This window comes from Castor canadensis, chromosome 7 (genome assembly GCF_047511655.1).
Source record: "Castor canadensis chromosome 7, mCasCan1.hap1v2, whole genome shotgun sequence".
NCBI classification, from domain to species: domain Eukaryota; kingdom Metazoa; phylum Chordata; class Mammalia; order Rodentia; family Castoridae; genus Castor; species Castor canadensis.
In genome coordinates this window covers 152,710,276-152,730,617 of record NC_133392.1, presented here as the reverse complement: position 1 = coordinate 152,730,617, position 20,342 = coordinate 152,710,276, and the positions used below count along the sequence as shown (strand labels likewise).

Sequence of the window (20,342 nt, the reverse complement as noted above, 5' to 3'; positions counted from 1 at the left end):
AGGGGTGGCTACCCTATTGAAAAGCTAATGAGGGTGTGGATAAGTCAGCGTTGGATCACACTAAAAAGGTCAAGAGAGTCCAGCACTAATTTCTTCTGACTTGACACTTGAAAACATTCAATTCATGTGGTGCTTCAACAAATAAAGAAGTACTCGTGCTAGAAAGTTCTTGGTGATCTGTACACATCACACAAAGCCACCCTGGTTGTGTGCACAGCCTCATGTGGTTCACAGTTTTTAGGTTTCTTGGTGACTGTCATGTCACTTCATATTTGTGGCAGATTTGTGAGACATAAAGAATGTTCTCCTACAGCCTTTCCAAAACCACAGCTCTCCTTTCTCTCTCTCTCTCTCTCTCTCTCTCTCTCTCTCTCTCTTTTTCCTGGCGGCAGTCCCTGTGCACATCTGCATGTCAACATCTGGCCCTCAGGTGTGCATGGGAGCCGGTTGTGTTTGCAGCACTGTTTTAGCTGAAGACACCGAGCCTGCCTACAAAATGCGTAACCTAATGAGGCGTGAACTCTACCACCACCATGCTCATTTCCCTAAATGTAAACTGCCACTCTCAATCTACTGTGGTTTCTTCCCAGGACTAAAAGCATCCCAAATTAGCAAGTTTGGAAAGCCAGAGTTTTACAGGCAGAAGCTGACTGCGCAGACGTGCTGGTGTTCATTCGCCCTGCACACACACCCTTCTGAGCACCATGTGGCACTTTACGTTCATGGTGGTGTAATGGGAGTCCCAGGAGAATTCCAGACAGGAGCCAAGGGCGCTCGGCTCCTGCCCATGAATCATGTGGCTTTAAACGATGTACTTCTCTTTCAGGGCTGGCACCTTCTCATTTGCAAAGTAAGAACGTTGGACATTTTCACTAAATATAAATTTTTAGCATCTGCTATATGCCGGGAGCCAAAATAGTAATTAAAACAGTAAGAAGTACGGTGTCTACTCCTTAGGATGTCTAGAATGTGTGGAAGAGTGACAAAAGCCAGCAGCGGTGGGGGTGCAGCAGAGCAAAGGACTTCTGTGGGAGGCACCCCAGCTACAGAGCCTTGGAGGATGAAGAGGAACTAGTTAGAAAGACAGAGATGAGAGAAGTATGTGCAGACAGGGAAGTGTGAGAGAGGAAGTGCCACATGTGTCATGTCTGAGGCCTTGTGGTGTTTTTAAAAACATGGCTCCAAATCCTTTGACGCTCTTCCCATGGACAAGTTCTGTGCATGTGTGGGGGGGTGTCTGTGTCCCCTTCTTGAGCCAGAGAAGGCTTGTAAGTGTGAGGGAAGTGGTGCTACATGAGGCCACCACTGAATGGACAGACAGCTTCCACCTTGTTCATGAGAGGACGTTCTCTCTTGGAGACTTTGCTGCCGTGTGGGAAGTCCAGCAACGCCAAGGCCTCCATGCTGTGAGGAAGCCCAGGCTGCCCATATGGAGACACTCTACAAATCCCCAGCTGAGCCCAGCCTTGGTCTTGTTTGTCTCCTCCCTGGCCAGGGACCCGGCCCTCCTATGAGTGATGTCTTGCCAGCTGAGACCTCTCATAGATCATCAGAGGTTACATCACACACAGCGACATCGCCACTGTGTCTGTCTGAATTCCCAACCCACAGCATCCGTGAACACAGAGCACAGTTGTGTTTTATACCATTATGTTTTGGGGAAGCTGGCTTTGCTCCAATAAAGAATGGAAATGGGTCTCTTTGTCTCTACAGTTTGGTTTTTCTGTAACCAAACCCAAACCCTGTTCATCAAAAAGAAAATTCTGACTACGTGAACTTTTGGCTAGAAGAAAAATAGTTCCAAGAACATCAGGACAGACACTGAATTCCTTAGAGAAATGAGAGCAAACAACCCAGATTGGCTAACTTGGAGTGTACTGCGCCACATAGCCAGGAAGTTCAAAGTGTAAATCCAGTACAGCGGGGTCCAGGCATTCAAGGGATGACCAGAGTCTGAGTCTCCCCACTTCTGAGCCTGCTGTGTACAGTGGTGTCTTCATTGTCACACAGGTGCTCCCTGAGTGGAAACAAGGACCCAGTGAGCTTCCCTAGAAGAAAAAGAGTCTCGTTCACAGATCTGACTGGATTGGCTTAGATTTCTACACCTACCTATGGTAGTGAGTTTTACATCTCTGTGACAAAATACCTTGGAAAACCAACTTAAAAGAGGAAAGACTTATTTTGGCCCGTGGTCTCAGAGGTTTCAGTGCACTTGGTCACTTGGCTCCATTGTTTTGGGGCCTGCGGTGAGGCAGAAAATCATGGTAGAGAGTGTGTGGTAAAGCAAACTTCTCACCTCATGGTGGCCAGGAAGCAAAAAGAAAGGAAGGGGCAGGGTTCCCGATATCCCCTTCAAGGACATGTCCCCAACTTCCTCTAACTAGGCTCCCCCGCTAAAGTTGCTACCACCCCCCAATACCCAATAGCATCATCAGACTGTAACAAATGAGTTTTGGGGGATGTTTAAGATGCAAACCATGACATTACCTTTGATCCCGTGAGTCTGGCCATAGGAAGGCAGTTTTCTGATTGGCCAGCGGGAGCAGCTACATTTTGAGCCATAAGACACAATGGTGTCTATGATTCCCTAAGAGTGAAAGAAGTGCGCATCTCACCTCTTGTCTTACGAGAAACAGGAACAGACACCAAGGAAGGAAAATGGACTCGCTATTGGCAGACACTGCTTGTTCTTCCCACACTTGCCCATGGGTTTAACTTAATACCATCCCTTTTACAGCTACAAGTAGTACAAAAGCACGAAAACAGCTCTGCCTCGCATACAGGTTGCTTAAAAATATTTCTTAGATACAATTCCTAACAGTTAACCACCCTTCTGACATTCTTTTATGTCATCATTAATAAACATTACTGACATTTAACAACAGGTTCCTTTATACAATTCATGTATGTCCAAATTTCCTCCAACATAAGCAGAAAATATTAGCTTCATGGGTTTTATGCTAATCAGGGTGTTTTACCTAAAACCTCCCAAGCTCTGTACCCACATTCCTGCTACACATGCTCTTTGCTTCAGACATGAAGATGGAGGATTTTAAGACACATAGAAGTAACATCCAGGACTTTTCCTTGGGGCCAATCAATAAAATGGAACGTGCAGAGAACGGCAATCAGTCAATATTCAAGATACTCAATGCATTATGGGTAAAAGGTGAAGAAGGAGAAATCTAAGGCAGGGTAAAGATAACCTGTACCCAGAAGCTAGATCATGGTTTCCCTTCCACCTGTCCCACGTGAACCCAAAGCCACTGGTAATGAAGAAAGGGTCTAGCCCTAGCACTGAGCCATAAGTTGGTGTCGTATGTGTTGTGTGACTCCTTGAAATAACCCTGGGTCCTTCTTCATGGAGGTTCTCAGGACTCCACCCACAGCATGGCAACACTGCCATTGCCAAGCCGATCACAGGTGGTGTTACAGTTTACATCTGAATGTCCCCCCGAGGCTCTTGTTTTGAAGGCTTGGTCCCCACTGCAGCAGTGTTCAGAGGAAGGGCTTTTGAGATTTGATAGGATCATGGGGCCGCTGATTTCATCAATGGATTAATGCATTGATGGGTTCATAACTTGATGGAAACTGAGTTGAAGGGAGTGGGTCCTTGGGGATGTGCCCTTGTGAGCTATATCTTCTCTCTCTCTCTCTCTCTCTCTCTCTCTCTCTCTCTTCCTCCCTCCCTCCCCATCTCTCATCTCTTTTTCTCTCCTGTCTCCCCCTCTCTCCTTTCTGTCTCTCTCTCATCTCTCCCATCTCTCCTCCCCTCCCCTCCCCCCTCTCCTCCCCTCTCCTCCCTCCCCTCCCCTCCTCTTCTCTTCTTTTCTCTCTCTCTCTGCTGCTGAAGCCTCCTCCACCACAGGCTCCCTACCATAGTATTCTGCCTTACCTCAGCCCCACCATGGACTGAAACCATGAGCTCTTTCACCTCTAAGCTGGTTATCTCAGATATTTTGTTCCAGACACAGAAAGCTGACTGACATGAGTTCAGAGAAATCCAGGCATCACAGGAAGTTCTTCCTGGATCTTTAGGGCAGGCTGTGTGGGAAGGTTCGAGGTCCTTCACCTGCTAGATAGTTGTCTGTAAAGGAGAGCAGCCCAGCCGGCCAGAGGGGAGCCCAGACCCAACAGAGTCAACAGTGAGAGGGACTCCACCACCCCTTCCTGTGTTGACATTATGCATTTCTACCTGCCTTCCTTACAATATGACTTTATGTGAGTTTTTTAAGCTGGAAATTATTTTTTAAGGCTCCAGATGCTTCCAAGGAAGGTCTTCACTGGCTTTTTTTTTCAGTCAATAGGACGGACATGGAGTTTTAAATATCCTGTGTTCAGGTGTGTTACCTCACTAATAACGAGCGACGGATAACAGGGAGCTCACACTTCCCAGCTTGATCTGCCTACAACAGAAGCTTAGTAACATGGCTTTCTCTATAGGCTGAAGTAAAAGTAAGGACACATTTTTCCAGGTCTTATCTTAGGAAAGAGTAAGTGATTTTAAGCTTAACTTATATCACTGTCCTTTTAATTGTCCTGGACTCCTTTCTATTTCTCAAACGTGCCAAAGTCTTCCTACCCCAGGGTCTTATCTCACATTGTTCCCTCCACCTGGAACAACCTCCCCAGAAATGTGGCTGACTCGTGCTCATCCTTCAAGCATTAGTTCAAGGTCACCACTGATGGAACACAGTGTGGAGTTCATGGACTCCCCACTGATGCCACCGATTCTCTCATAACCCACATTCATTCCCTTGGTGATTTTTCCCAGCAAGTGCCCATTGGTTTGTGTATTTGCTATCTGCTGCCTTCACACCTGGGAGAACATAGGACCCCCAAGAGCAGGTGTCTGTCCCCTGGCTCAGCACTGCATCCCCTGGTATGGAGCTGGTGTGGGGTGTGAGCTCAGTAAGTCTGCATGAAGTACATGAAGACATTAGAAAAAACCCAGGCGCTGGACACGGTGGCCACACCTATAATGCCAGCTACTTGGGAGGGAGTCAGGAGGACTACAAGTTGAACACTAGTCAAGCAGTTAGCAAGAACCCTATCTGAAAAACAAAATACGAACAAAAGGACTCAGAGTGTGGCTCAAGTGGAAGAGTGCTTGCCTAGTAGTTCAGTCAGTGCTTGCCCTGAGTTCAATCCCCAGTACTAAAAAAAAAAAAAAGAAGAAGTAGAAGAAGAAGGTGGACGAGGACGAGGAGGAGAAAGAGGTGGAAAGGATCAAGGCCAGGACCCCAGAGAAAAGCATCTGGTGACCAGAGCTCTGGTTTGGATGAGGTTGACATCCCTTGGCATTGCTGAGGACCATGGGAGCCACCAGCTGCATCTCTGGTGGGTTCCAGTTAAAGCCCCTTGTGTACAAACTGGGACCTGTGAGCACAGATGACAGGGGCTCTCACTCGCCCCTGATGCTCCTCCATCATCAAAAGTGACTCCTGACATGAATGGGGTGCAGTTGGATAGAAGGAATAACTTCCGTTCTGTAGCAAGGAGGACGACTTTGGCTACAACACTTAATTGTGTATTTCCAAATAGCTAGGAGAGGATATTGCATACTCCCAAGACAAGGAAATGATAAATGTCTGAGGTGATAAATATGCCAATTACCCTGATATGATCCCTACATACTGTGTACATGTATTGAAATACCACATCATACCTCAGAAATATGTGCAAGTATTATATATCAATTAAATTTGGGGGCAGTACTGGTATTTGAACTCTTGGCTTCACACTTGCTAGGCAGGTGCTCTGCTACTTGGGCCATTCCTCCAGCCCTCAATTATAATTTTTTAAATGACTCCTAGATATGCAGGAAGAAGACTGGTGTTCACTCAAGACCAGCCATGAGTCCAGCCTTGAACTGAACAATGAGCCCTCATTCCCTTAGTCCTCCCCACACACAGGGGGGGCACATGGCCTCAGCCCCACACTTCAGGTGATGAAACAGAAGCTTGAAGAAGTCAAATGTCTTGGCAGGAGGCACAGAGTCAGGGATGTGAGTGGCTTAGACACAGCACAGTGTTGGCACCCTGCATCTCTCTGCTGCTGAAGCCTGTGCCCAATCCACCGCCAAAAAGCTTCTGTCCCTAAGTCTTTCTTCAGTTAAACTCAGTCCTGTCTTTACTTTGACACTTTTTCTTCCCCCTTTGTTTGTGCTCAGAGTCATCATTCTTCTCTCTCTGGTTTGGGCAAGTTCTGGAAACTTCCCTGAGCTTTAGTTTCCCCACCTGTAGAGTGGGGACGGTGAGAGGATCTATGACATAGGTTCTTGCGAGGGTTCCAAAGCTTCCATCCTCAGACACACCTGATGGGTATGGCTATAAAAATAACAATTGTTTTATTAGTTAGGATTATGTCATGTTGGTCATTTCAACAAATGCCACCAGGGCTTAGCACAATAAAGGTTTATTTCCTGATCATTTCACAATGTCATGGTGGTCAGTGGAGAACATTGTTGCCCTTGGGAATCAGAGTTCCAGCCATTTCCACTGAATAGTTCTGTCATCTCCTGGCAGGAGCACATGGTGGAGGAGGTCTGTTCACTTCCTGGAGGCCGGTGGGGGGGGGGGAGAAAGAGAGAGAGAGAGAGACACAAAACCAGGGTCCTGAAAGCCCCTTCAAGGCAAGGGCACATGCCTAATTACCAAACTTCCTTCCACCAGACACCACCTCCTTAGGAACCTCCTAAGGTTCCACAACCTCCCAGAAAGCTCCAGAGGCTGGTGACAAAGACTTTAGCACACAGGCCTTCAGGGACATTTAAGATTCAAACCACAACAACCCAACACAGGATTTCAGAACCATGATCACAGAGAGGCATTTCCCACTGTCATTTGATCTGGGTTAATTGGTCCTAGGACTATTCACATTTTGAAACAAGACATAAAGAAAAAAAGAGGAGGGGAGGTGCAGAAGGGAGAGACGGGGGCTTCCGGCAGGTGGTGGCCTCACCCTTTCCGGTGAATTCCAGTGGAGATTTTGGTGGCACTCTGTTCCTTCTTCTCTCGTCTCTGTGTGAAATGGAAACTTCTAGATCAGGGAGGCCACTGCCCATCCTCCTTCTGGTCTGCATTCTGGGACTTTCTCCTGCCCATACTGCAGCCTCTTTTATCCTCCCTCCCCACACTGCTGAGAGAGAGAGAGAGAGAGAGAGAGAGCTCTTTGACATACAAAGTAGGCTTTCTTATCAGTGGGCTTTCTTTGATTTCATGGACCCTTCACTAACTAGACAGCCACATGCAGGTGTACAGAGTCTACAGCTGTTATCAACACTGAACACCTGCCAACATTTGATAAGTGGTTTCTATGGGCAAAGAGTCATTATGTTCCTGTAATAGGGGGGCAGCACCTATTTTTGGTGTAAGCCATTTCATTTTTGGAGTTTATAAAATATCTCAACAGGCAAGACCCTCAAAAAAGACTCCCCACCTAAAAAAAACTAAAATCTGTCTTCTATCTAATCTGCCTGTGTGCATTTTTCTAAGCCCCTGGTTTTCTAATTAGGGGAAAAGGAAGAAGTTTTATTCCCATGCCCATTATGGCATGTGACCATGTTTCAATTATATTTTTCTTTGGGCTGGATAAGGGTAATGAATAGATCTTTATCAAATAATTTGATAGACTTTGTTATATCCAGCAACTCACACTAATAAGATGCGCTTGGCACCTTGCCTGTGTTTGAAGTTCTCGGCAACAGCTGCAGAAAGTCAGAAAGAGGCTCCCAGAGGTCAGCCCCAGGGTTTTCAGAGGTCAACTCCAGGGCTTCTAGTCTTCATCTCCATGTTGTTTTGCAGAGGTTGCTTTTGTTGGCAACTTAAGTCGAAGCCCCCTATTGGTCTCCTGTGCAAAGGGGCAATGATGACCATGACGAACTCAGGTTAGGCTCAGAAATCAAATGGTCAAAACACAGTCCTTTAAATTGCCGGTAAAGTACATAGTGATCTCCCCTAGAGTGGGAACACATCACTCCTTATGACTAAGCACCAAGTACAGTACTAGGAGATTTGTTTTGTGAATTTTGATGCATGTTTATATGGTCATGCAGTCACACTTACTGGGTCAGCAAGAGAAGACTCACCGCTGATACTGATAATAGAACAGCACAGGTAATTCTGCTACCTTGCACTGGGTGTGGAATGGGCGACAATTTGACTTGCAATCAGATTGCTCTATGCTTCTGTCCATCTGTGTCATACTGATGCAACTGAAGTCACCAGCGAATGATGTGTGATGTGACTTTTACAATGATCACTTTGTGACACTGGGCTAAATCCTCTACAAATGTAAGTTATCATTTTATCTTCCTAAGAACCTGGTAAATTAGAGAAAAACATGTCCATTTTGGGGCAAGCATATTGAATCAATGAGAGACTGAATAATTTGCTCAATCGAGTGGGGAGCACTTGAACCATGTGCCCCCAAAGTGTGGCCATGATGTTGGGCCTCCTGTGAATCATCACAGGTAGCCCTACCCTAGATAAGAAAATGCCAGAACACTCTAAGCCCAGGAAGGAAGCTAGGTTTTCCTTCCTTGTGTAAATTATAATCTCTTGGTTCCAGCTTCTCCCTCCCTTAAGGGTCTGCACTCGTTAGATCCTAAATAAAATGCCCAATGCTCTTTAAGCTCAATTCCCAGAGTTCCCTCTTGTGAATACAAGACCTCTTTCTTCTTTTCTATGCTGGGGGCTCAGGAAGGATGAGGTGGTCAACCCTATATTTAGCGGATGGTCTTTTGCAACAAATGTAATCACAAATCACCCTGTTGCTCCTCGTGTTCCCAAAGATGAGCCGAGTGACTTCAACCACACTGAATTTTTAATAATGTACACTGGTATCAGAAAACAGACACCCTGTCCTCACTGCCCCCAAACTTCTAAATAATGAAGTAATGGTCTAAGTCCTCCCTGAAATTACAAGCAAGGGCGAAGGAAGAGAAGACAGGGGCAGAAGAGGAGCAGAGGAAGGAGGCGGAGTCCCTGTGGCCACCCTGCCTCCGAAGTCTGCCTTCAACTCATGCTAAGACATGGCGGAGGAAGCCACTTTGGCTCTCCCTCAGGTCCCTAAAATCTTGCTCTGGAACCAGGAACCTCATCAAGCACACCAAACCTCCACTTCATCATTGGTACAGTGGTAAAAATAATAGCGTGCACCCCAAGAATGGGCGGGGGATTAAGTGGGAAAGCACATGTAGTAGATATAGCACAGAATATTTCTCTCCCCATGAAACATTCCCCATCTTTCCTACTGAAGCCTGTTGTGAATTCATTTGCAAGATCCAGAAAGACACACACAGTGCCTTCTATTTCCTTTTGGTTTTTTGGCAGCACTGGGGTTTGAACTCAGGGCCTCATGTTTGTTAGGCAGGTGCTCTACCACTTAAGCCATTCTGCCAGCCCTTCTTTGTGATGAATTTTTCAGCACAGGGTCTTGCAAGCTATTTACCTTAGGCTGGCTTTGGAGATCCTCCTGATCTCCGCCTCCTAGGTAGCTAGGATTACAGGTGTGAGCCACGGGCGCCCGGCTGCCTTCTATTTCTTTACCCACTCCTACCCTTCCCACCCCTGGCCCAAATGGTATAATTGGAGTCCTTGCAACAGACAAAATCCATTATTGACAAACTCAGTGATTGACATGGTGGAGGCTATATCAATCCTCAGAAAGCTCGTCCTGATGTCTCAGGTCCCTTCTGCTAGGATTTATCCTTACTTGCTCGTGTTCCACCGTGGCTGTAGCATATGTCTTTATTTTTTTAAACAGCCTCAAAAAGAAGGGGAAAGGACAAGAAATATTTTAAAAAATTAGACAAATTGGTGTAAACCTAGAAATTTCTATGAAACACAGAGACGGAAAGATAAAAAGCTTAACAACAAGGGATGGAGAGCCTGCGGGATCTCGAGATGAGCCACCTACAGAACTGAAATGACTTTTTGAGGAATATTTCAATATTATTACCTTTTTTTAAGGATGGAGTTCAACTATAATTCTGGGAGAGGGACTCTTGCTATTTGTTTAATGGAGAATCTTTATCAGGGAGCGCCCAGTGCATTGGCAAGTTGAGCTGCTCTGCCTCAGAATATTAAATTCATTACTCAAGAGCTTGATCTCCTGGCAGCGGGTGGGGTTGTCATCAGGCCAGGCTGGGCTGAAGTCCTGGCTCTGCCACTTTGTGGCTGCAGAGCCTCATGCAAGTTGCGTTTGTCCTTGGAATCTCTCCAGGAATGTGGGAAGTCACCATCTTCCAGGAATATGAGAGAGTTCAATGACTTAATAGAAGTAAGAAGGCCTAAAGTTGCTACCTGCATGATAAATGGTCAAAAAAATGTCTACTGCTGGTGTTGGAGTTTGGATTCTGACAGCAAAAGGCAAAATAGTTCTGAATCCATGAAGCAGAGGGGAGAAGCAGTAATGGGAGGGTAGAGAAAGGTGGGGAGACCTGAAGGTCACTAAGTTATTGACAGGTCAGGTGACCTACCAAGCAGATGAACCAAGGGGAGGCCACAACTTGAAAGAAGCCAAGACTACACAAGCAAGTCGTTTGTGCTCAGAGAGGAGTGATTGACGGCTCCCAGACCCAAGTGCATCAGAGCCCTCAGGGTTGCACCCTCCTCAGGCATCAGACCCTAAAGGGGTGCTGTGATTGTTAGTGCAGTGCCTGCCCAGGGACAGTCTGTCCCAGATGTGCACAGCTGTGAGCCCCCGGGGCGCAGAGCCCAGTGTTCTGTGGGAGGCACATTGTGCACTCCTCCCTCCCCACTGTGGCTGACGGAGCCCAGCACAGGCCCTCACTGTGCTGAGCTGGGACGGTGGCCACAGCACAGAGACGGGCACATGATATCCCCAGGTGCCCCCTTTTAACTGTCCAACCCTCTGTGAGAAGCCTTTCCCTTTCAGTCTCAGGAACATCCGATCCCCTTCCCCTGGTGGCCTGGCAAGGTCACAATGGCCTGGCTGTGGTTCAGGGGCCAGCTGCAGGAAGCCCATTCATTGCGCGAGTCTGGGGTTATCAGCCTTGGCAGAGGAGGTGAGAATCCTAGACACGAGGCAGTCATTGCTTCCATTAATGATGCTCTTCCCCTCCCCCTCCACCCATCACAGGTGCAGAACTCACAGAGGCTTTTAGACCTGCACCACCTTCCTGACCTCAGGAAGGCTCTGGAGAAGCTAGTTCTCAGTGACTTCAGCCCACTTCACTTTCCACAGTGTCTTTGGGTGACCTTGAGCTTGTCAACTGGGTCCAGGAAATGTGAGAGCTGCAGTCTTCTCCCCTTGAACGCACAAATGCACCGTTACCAAGCTAATGTTTTACAGAAGCACACAACAAACGGAGTTTTCTTTAGAAAAAGGGAAAATATTGCCGATTTTTTTATTTCCTCCTACTTTCTGGGTTGGCTATTGTCACCATTCCTGATTTCTATGCTACTGAAGCTAGTGTTTCCTGTGTTTGACAAATGTTCAGGACATCTCTGCCTTTCTTTGTCTCTCTATTGATTTATTCATTCCACAGATGTGCACTGATGTCTCGTGATGTGCCAGGCACTCTTCTAGATAACTCAGGACACAGCCTGAACAAAATAGACGTGTATCATCACCCTTGTGAAATAGAAGTGCTACTCAGGAGGCAGACAGTAAACAAAAGGAGCAAGGAAAGTATGCAGAGCCTCGGAAAGAGTGAGTGTCCAGAGAACATGAATCACTCTCACAGAGGGACGTTGGACTGGGCATTTGAGCAGCAATTGAAAGAGGTGAAGGAGCCATCCACAGAGCACTACGGGCAGATTAGACAGCAAGTGCAAAAGCCCTGAGGCAGGAACATTTAATTATCAGGCAACTAGCTGGCTGGAGCAGAGTGAGCCAAAGGGAGCATGGAGAGGAACCAGCAAGGTCTTGTAGAATCAGGGTCAAGTTTGCAGCTGGTTGGAGATGCCATTAACTAGGGTCCACCCGAAAGAGGGCCCGACCCCTAGCAATAGCTCCAGTCTTTGTGTGTGGTACCATTGAATTAAGGACACATTCTGGCTGGCAGACACAAGGCTTATCAGCTGCCCATCTCTGTGTAGCACAGAGCAGGTGCTCCTTTCATGTGAACACACAGTGTGCTGCATACCTTACAGTCCCTGCTTTTAATAACATGGCTGGGGAAGGAGTAACATAAGAGCCTTTTTCTCTAAGTTGCTGACCCATTCAATAGAATCATTCCAAGTTGTTTAAGAAAGTAGGGTCAGGCTGGCTTCCTGAGTTCAAATCCTGGATCTGCCACTTACTACTGTGCTGTAGTAGAGTGTGCACTTCATGAAAATGCGTTAAAGGAAAAACGAGGTCATGGATTTCGAAGGCATGGCACGGGGTTATAAATCAGGAAATTTCTGATTTGATAACCTGTTGTTTATCATCTAAAGCCTTGGTTTCCCTGTTCAATGCTCTTCCCACTGTCAGTCAAGGACCTGTGTTAAGATACACCAGGTCCACAGTGGCTCATGCCTGTAATCCTAGCTATATGGGAGGCTGAGATCAGGAGGATCACAGCTTGAGGCCAGCCTGAGCAAACAGTTCACAAGAGCCCATCTCCAAAATAACTGAAGCATAGCACACTAGAGGTGTGCTTTAAGCAGTACAGCACCTGTTTTGCAAGTGCAAAGCCCTGAGTTCAAACTCTGATCCCACTGGGGGAGAATAAAAAAGATATACCAAATCCTCAGGACGGAAACTGGACCATTGTGTGATGTGTGATTTTGCCTCTGTTTTCTCAACTGTGATCTGCTGTGTGGTCTTTCGCCCAGCCTGCACCCCACCATTTTGTGCTTCTCCTCTGGTGAGGTACCTGACCCTTTTGCAAACACCTGCAAGGTGAAACTCACTCCTTCCACTTGCTCTCTGAGTCCAGGTTGGGCTCCTCTTCAAAGGTTGCTGTCTCTGTGGAAGTTTTCTGTGATCCCCAGCTGCAGCTTAAATGAAACCTTCTGGAAGTTCCATCTTGGCTGTATTGTCACCAGTGTCCCCCTTTCTCAAGCAGGCCTAGAGGCCACCAGCAAGAATCTCAGAGCTGGGGTCTACCCCACTCCACTCCCTGCTCATCTGTGTGGACATTATCAGAGACTCACCAATGTCCCCAAATGGTGACAGACAAGTGGTACATGTCATGCTTTTAGGGGCATGTAGAAGAATATAAAGATATTAGAAGAAGCGTGTTTATTTAACATGGATTAGGAAAAATATAACAAGCACATCAAACCAATAATTCAAATTTTTTAAATTAAATTTGTACAAGAAAAAGAAAAGTTAAATTGCTTTAATGAACATTACTCGAATCCTGCAAAACGGTACATAGCTAGGGCAAAACCCACTCATGACGAACACGTGGAAAGACATCCCCAGATAATACACACCCCATATCGAGCAGATTGGCATTACAGCTTTTAAAAGTTTAGACTTTTCTGCACACAGCACATGGCTGTCATGTTAGCTGTGTCACCTGCACTTACTTTGCTCACTAAATTCTGCACGTGAGCCTGGTTGTAACCTCATTTTATAGTGTGGAATTCAGTTGCTTAAGGTGGGTCACCTGCCTTGGCCACGGTCCAATGTCATTTCATCCTGGAAGGACCCCCATGATAAAACTACTTTAAATCTCTGTTCAAAAACCTTGTTAAGGCTTCTGTTCAAATTTATTGTTTGAAACCGTTCTGTACTAAGAAACAGAGGCCTTCCTGAGAGCCGTTTCCCAAGCTCTCTCTGTAAGGCTGTTCAGGCTCGTTGTAAATTGTTCTTTCCTTGTTCCAGGAGTCATGATGGCATCTCAGCCAGCACCTGGCTTGTAGCAAGAGGTAGAAAATGGCTCTTGAGAGGGAGTTTCTTGTTCCTCTGTAAAATCAGGGTAGAAATTTACTGCCTGCTGCACAAACTCTGTGTAACACTCTGTAACCTGTAAAGTTCCTACCTTGTGATTGTGACTTTCATTTCTAAGTCAAATCAAGTGGGGGTGCGCTGTGTGTCTGTCTGTGTGCATGTATATATCAGTTTTTAACTCTATGAGCTGATTCAAACACCACTATTTATAACTTTTATTCTGAGTTTGGGGGGGAGCCCCACTTAAGCATCCCAAAGCATTTTACCAAGTCCTTTGTGGCTGTGTAGAGCCCAACCCTGTTGCCCCAGGTTCCTTTAAGCCACATTTCTGGACCCCTGTAGGACTATTATACATGGAGCGGAGAAGATGAACTGATGTAATACAAATGACAGCTAATTACCAAAATCAGTTCTTGTAACAACTCAAAAGAGGATCTGGGTTTAAATGAGGTAGACAAGCGGGGTGGTGTGTTCCTCGTTTTCATACAGTGAACTGAAATGTCACCAGGGCGTGCTCCCAGCTGTCAGCTTCTAATCTAATTAGACAGGATAATTGGGGAGGCAGAGCCTGCTGACAGCTGACAAACATATTACTCTAATTTCATTTGCTCTGATGTGACTGTGGCCATGACTAGCACCTTGTCCCTGTGTCAGCCAGGAAGGCTTCTGAGTTCAAGGACAGGTGCTGGCTGTTTTGGGATGGCTTCTGGGTTTGGAGATTGTTGCCGGAGGGTGCTGGGAAAGTGGGTGGGGGGGCAAAGGAAGTGCTATCCAAACACTTAGGACAAGTTAACAGAAAGGAGAACTTGTGAGTGGACGAGGTAAAAGAATTGCTCACTATCCTAGAGTATGTCTTTTGCGACTTTTGAGGCTATGAGACCACAGCTTGCATTCATAAAATGCTACTTTGCGGAAAACTGCTGATATGACTAGCTAAGAGTGTCTTTCAACTTGAGCACATTCTCTCATCTGGAAATCCAAAATCAAAATCCCAAACATTTTGGGCACAGACATGATGCCACAAGTGGAAAACTCCACATCTTGAAATCGTGTTCCATTTTCAGAATTATTCAAAAGATTATGTAAAATTACATCCAGGTCATGTATATAAGGTTACGTGAAGTACAAATGAATTTTGTGTTCAGACTTGAGTCTCATCTTCAATATATTATTATTATTTATGTACAAGTATCCCCCCCCAAAAAAAATTCCAACTCCCAAACACTTCTGATCCCAAGCGTTTTGGATAATGGGTACTGAACCTATCCACACTACCTACCACCTTTTAAGTTATCATCGGCAAGGCCTTTGTGCCACCAGGATGCTCTGGATGGGTCTTCTAGCTACGTGACCTGGCACAGCAGCAGTTTCTTGCCATCTTGGCTATTAACTATCTTTAAGACTCTGCCCTACGTTCTACTGCCACTGTTGCAAACTACCACAAATTCAGTCCTATAGATAGGTTGGAAGCCAGGATGCAGGTTGACTTGATGGACTCCACTGTGCAGAGTCCCCCACAAGGGACAAACCAAAGGTCCCCAGAGCTATGTTCCTATGGAAAGTTCCAGACATGAGTCTTCCACACTCATACATGGCATTGGTCAAATTCAGCCACTTGCACTTATAGGACTGAAGCTTCATTTCCTTGGTGACTATCCACCAAGGGTTGACCTTGCTCCTGGCCACCACCTGCATTCCCTCTCATGCATCCACACACCTATTACAGCAAAGGCAGGTCAAAAACTTGTCATTCTCCAAATCTCTGTAACCCCATCTTCTGCCACACGTCTCTGACTCCAGCCAAAGACAGTTCTTGGCATATTTACACTGATAAACTTAATTTAGCAAATGCTTTCTTTCCCATAAATAGCACAAAGTTGAATTTTGCCCCAGGCATCATGCCAGCTACCATTCATTATTTCAAATTAGTGGGCTCAAAATAATGAAGTTGTACAAAGTCAGAGAGAGGCCCAAAGGATCATGGGTGAAGGAATCTGGCCTCGTAAACTCTGTCACTCCTGTAGGCTAACCGTTTGGGGCTCTGGCACGGTTTAGTCAATCATACGTGATAGCTTGGTTATATAGAAAAGGCACCATGATTGCTACAGGACCTGCACGTCATTACAACAGTAATGGGTTTGGACAAGGACCCTGTAAACTTGAGGGCGAGGGAGGCTGCTGGCTGCATACCGAGTCGTGCAGCAGTGATAAACGTGGAAAAACTAATGTCCTGGAGCAGCTGCCTCAAAATACACTCCAGTGACCCTGAGTGTCATCTGGTGTAGACAGAGGATGTTTCCTTACATCAGTGCTCAACCCTGGAAGATTTGAGAGGCAACCACCTCACCCCAGTCCCAGGCAGAGAATCAGAAACATAACATCAGTGTGGAATTCCTATGCCTTTTCCCCAAATAATGCAATTTTATTTCACATGTTTCCAAGCATACTGTGCCTCAGGAAGGAACAGATGCAGGGAGTGATTGGCTAATCCATCAAAGATGGCACTGAGGCAAACAGGACCAGAACTCAGGACTCCAATTTGCAGATAGAGGAGGATGCTCTCTAGTGAGACTTACTAGCAGGTGATCTGCCCATTTCCTTCATTTCCATTTCCTTCTCTTGGTGACTCAATCTGCAAGAGCTAGTCTGACAGGCCTCTGCAAAGGGAACACCTGCCAAGTGCTTCAGACTGGAATTTATCTAGTCTGGCCCCTCCCTGAGGTGTTGCTTCTTTTAAACCAAAGATGCCATCTTTGAATCATGCCCTTACTTAATGAGAATGGCTTCCTTTTCCTCAGTGCCTTTGTGCATGGATGGATGAAAGGATGGATGGATGGATGGATGTATAGACAGATGGATGGATGGATAGATAGATAGGTATATAGATGGATGGATGGGTGAATGGATGGATGAGTATAGAGGATAGTTATAACAATGTACCTTTACCTATATCTGGTTGGGATGTTAACCTTAACCATGCAGCCAAGATGCAATCCCATCAAGATTACTGGCACAGCTATTGCACTGCAAATGTACAGGTCAAAAGAACAGCACATTTGCTTTAGGAAGAAATATAAGCAAATCTTATATATAATTTTATCTGTCTCCATGATTAAAAGAACAAAAGAAGTAATACCAAGGAAAGCTACCATGCATTTGCAGCCTTAATTCTTCTGGACACATAAACCATTTTGGTATTCTTTGAATGACTTCTCTCTTTTCCATGGAATCCAAACCCTGGTTCCATGGTTACATATTATTCACCAGACTACTGCTAGAAGATGATGGGAAATTGGTGCCATACCTCCTTTACTACCACACACAAACACATGCACACTCTTAGCATGATAAGCAATGTCCGGTGTCACTGTGTTCATGACCAAGGAGAATATGGTGGGGGTGGGGTGCTCAGCGGAAGCCATGAGTTCTGCAGAGTCCTCACTCAGCAGCAATAGTCTCATCTTGATCGCTATTTGATAGCTATTCATCTCACTACGAGTCCTTCACAAAAGTAGGGCAACTATTATTTCTGATTGTCACAACAACCTGTCCAGTAGAAATTACCATTCCATTGTTCAAATGAGGAAACCTAGCTCAAGTTCACAAGTAAATAGGGTACTGACTCAAATGCCACCTCCTTGCTGACAGTTTTTGAGCTTTTGGGTTGGGTCACTGCCCATTTCTTGATGACATTTTAATACTTGTGCACCTCTCTCTATGGCATCCAAATGGTTGACTGACATCTGGTACCCAAGCCCAAGTCATCCTTTGCATCTGGGCACAAGGGACCCAGTGATTCGTACATGAGTCATGCAGTAAATTCTCACTGAATGAATGAGTGGCCTGTCCCTGTAATCTCAGCTACTCAGGAGGCAGAGATCAGGAGAATCGAGGTTTGAGGCCAGGACAGGCAAAAAGTTAGTAAGACTCCTTTGCAACCAATAAGCTATGCACATATAATCTCAGTTAGGTGGGAGGCCATAGATGGGAGGATCACAGTCTGAGTTCAGCCCCAGGCAAAAACATGAGACGGTACTTGAAAGCAAAAAGGGATGGGAGTGTGGTTCAAGTTGTAGAGCACCTGCTTAGCAAGCACGAGCCCTGAGTTCAAATCCAAGAACTGTCAAAAAAAAAAAAAGACCACAAACCTATGTTTAACAAGCTTTTCCATTGTTGAAAATACAGAGAAAAATTCCTCTCAAGCAAGGAAAAATCTAGACCTCTATCTTTTTGCTCCCACCCATCTACAACATTTTTCTCATCTGCTTTCATAAAAATAATTATCTTTTTTCATGTATTTATATGTATTTTGATATACATAAATAACCCTTGGAGATGGAAGATAATTTAAAAGGTATTCATGTTTTCCACAATCAAAATTAAATTAAAAGTAGTCTCTTTCCATTACTAGTTGCCCCCTCTTTACTCTCATCTGTGATATTCAACCCCCATTCCTGAGTCCTGAGCAGAAAGGCGTTTGTCTGTTCTCGGGGTGTCTGCATTGGGAGTTATCCTCATTCTCTTCATTCAGTAACTACTAGTTGTGCACCTAGATTGTTCAGCTCTGGGCTATCATGGGGGGCTAAATAGACTGATAGTCTGCCTTCCCAGAGCTTATAGTCTGGTGGAAGCAGGAAGGGCTACTCACCTCCTATGTGGGACCCTGTGCAAAATGCAAACACAGGGCCCTGTTATGAAGAATGTCACAATGGTGACCACAGAGCATTAAGCCAAGCATGGGGCCCTGTACAACTGCAAAGGCCATGCATCCAGGAAGCCAGCCCAGGGTGGAGGAGACAGATATTAATATGTACACAAATCTATAATCACAGTTGTGATTAGTAGGGGCGCTGTGAGAGACCCAAGATAGGCTCTTCAGTGCTCCACTGCACCAACATTGTCATGCATAGAAGACATGCTCCAAAAAGTGTTTAATTAATTGATAGTTTCAAGTGCCCTGACATTACAGAAGGCATTTCCACTGGTCACCATGGAAAATATAGTAGATCGTCATACTAAAAACAGCTAAACGATATCAATGTGCTCTTAGAGGAAGCCCTTCTTGCATGCGTGTCCTTGAGCCACCAGGTGGTCCTGTGTGTTATAAATGTATTCCGTTATGTTTCTGATGAAGAAATCCAGCTTTGAGGGGTTGGGGAAAGGCCACCTGGCCAGTAAGTGGTGAAAGCCAGAAGCCATTTCCCGTTAAGCCTGGACACTGGGCCACCTGCTGCATGTCTCCTCAAGGCCAAAAGCAGTCGTCTAATCTCTCTCCATGCCCAGTCATGCCTCATCTTTCAGAGGTTCTCAAATGTATTATTTTGATCTAGTTAAATTGGGTCAGCCCACATTTATTGAGCCCAGTACTTGCTCTGTGTAAGTACTGCAAACCTCCCACATACTTGCAATCAAGCGAGACCAATGCAGCTTGTTGATAAACACCTGGATGCTGGTGGCTACGTCTGCTTTATAATAGGAGGTTGCAAAGATTAGAGAAGGTAATGCAAACTAAGCATCCCTAACCAGGAAAATCCTAAATCCAAAGTGCTCCAAAATCCAAAACATTTGAAGCTCCAACATGACACCCCAAGTGGAAAATTCCACACTTGACCTTATATGACAGCTTGCAATCAAAACACAGGTACAAATAAATATTGTATAAAATTATCTTCAGGATAGTGTCTATGGAACATAAGTGGATTTCATGTCCAAATTTGGGTTTCAGTCCCATGAGATGTCATTATGTCTATGCAAGCACTCCAAAATCAGAGAAAATCTGAAATACTTCCGGTCCCAAGCATTTTGGGTTAGGGATGCTCAGCCTGTATACACAAAGAGGTTTTCAGAATGTTTGGCACAAGCTAACTGTGGTAGTGGAGATATTCTGATTGTACCCAAAGCCCACTGCAGTACCTCACTCATTGGGAGTAGATATTCTCTCAAATTTATGGTTTGAAGTTCTTCTATAATCGATTTTGAAACCAGGAGGATTTTTGTGGAGGATGAGAATGACGGCAACAACACAGTCAGTAATGGAGCTACCAGTGTGTAGAAAAGAAGAAATTAAATGGCACACAGAGGGAGGAAGGACTTAACGAAGCAAGGCAAGATGGGGAGGGAAGGCAGAAACCCTACGCTGTGCTCTCGCCTCTGTTTTCGAAGGTGAGGCATTACCTGTGGGTGATTATTTCCCTCTCCTGTTGGCTTTCAACTTGAAGTTTAATGGGATGATGATATATATGTATATATAAGACCATGAAACCAGAATTTGACCTGCTAGGTTAATAAACACAAGCAGTTACTGTAACTCACAAATTTCAGGTCCCAATTTTCACAGCCGGGTTGCAGGCATTAATTAGAACCAGTGTTACAAATCACAGCATTTTGGAATGCCTGCAATGTTTAAATTATCAATGGTGTTGCCACCTTAATTTAAAAAAGCAGTTTCCATCATTTTTCAAAGAAGAGTACAGTAAGCCAGAATAACT

The 20,342-nt window shown here is 45.4% G+C and overlaps 1 protein-coding gene, 1 long non-coding RNA gene and 1 other non-coding gene across 4 annotated transcripts in view; 1 reads left to right on the top strand and 2 right to left on the bottom strand.

The window, feature by feature from the left end:
- The window catches only part of Kazn (kazrin, periplakin interacting protein), a 1,020,937-nt gene that overhangs the window by 332,976 nt on the left and 667,619 nt on the right, over window positions 1-20,342 (top strand). The gene's annotated exons all lie outside the window — the stretch shown is intronic.
- Window positions 6,411-20,342, bottom strand: part of LOC141424708 (uncharacterized) — a 66,670-nt gene continuing 52,738 nt past the window's right edge. The window contains exons 2-4 of the long non-coding RNA XR_012449556.1: window positions 7,657-7,851; window positions 6,964-7,137; window positions 6,411-6,558 (exon numbers count right to left, since the gene is read on the bottom strand). This is a non-coding gene — a long non-coding RNA (uncharacterized lncRNA). The remainder of the gene's footprint in view (window positions 6,559-6,963; window positions 7,138-7,656; window positions 7,852-20,342) is intronic.
- Trnav-aac (transfer RNA valine (anticodon AAC)) lies at window positions 9,330-9,402 on the bottom strand. Its single transcript has one exon. It is a non-coding gene; the product is annotated as a tRNA-Val (tRNA).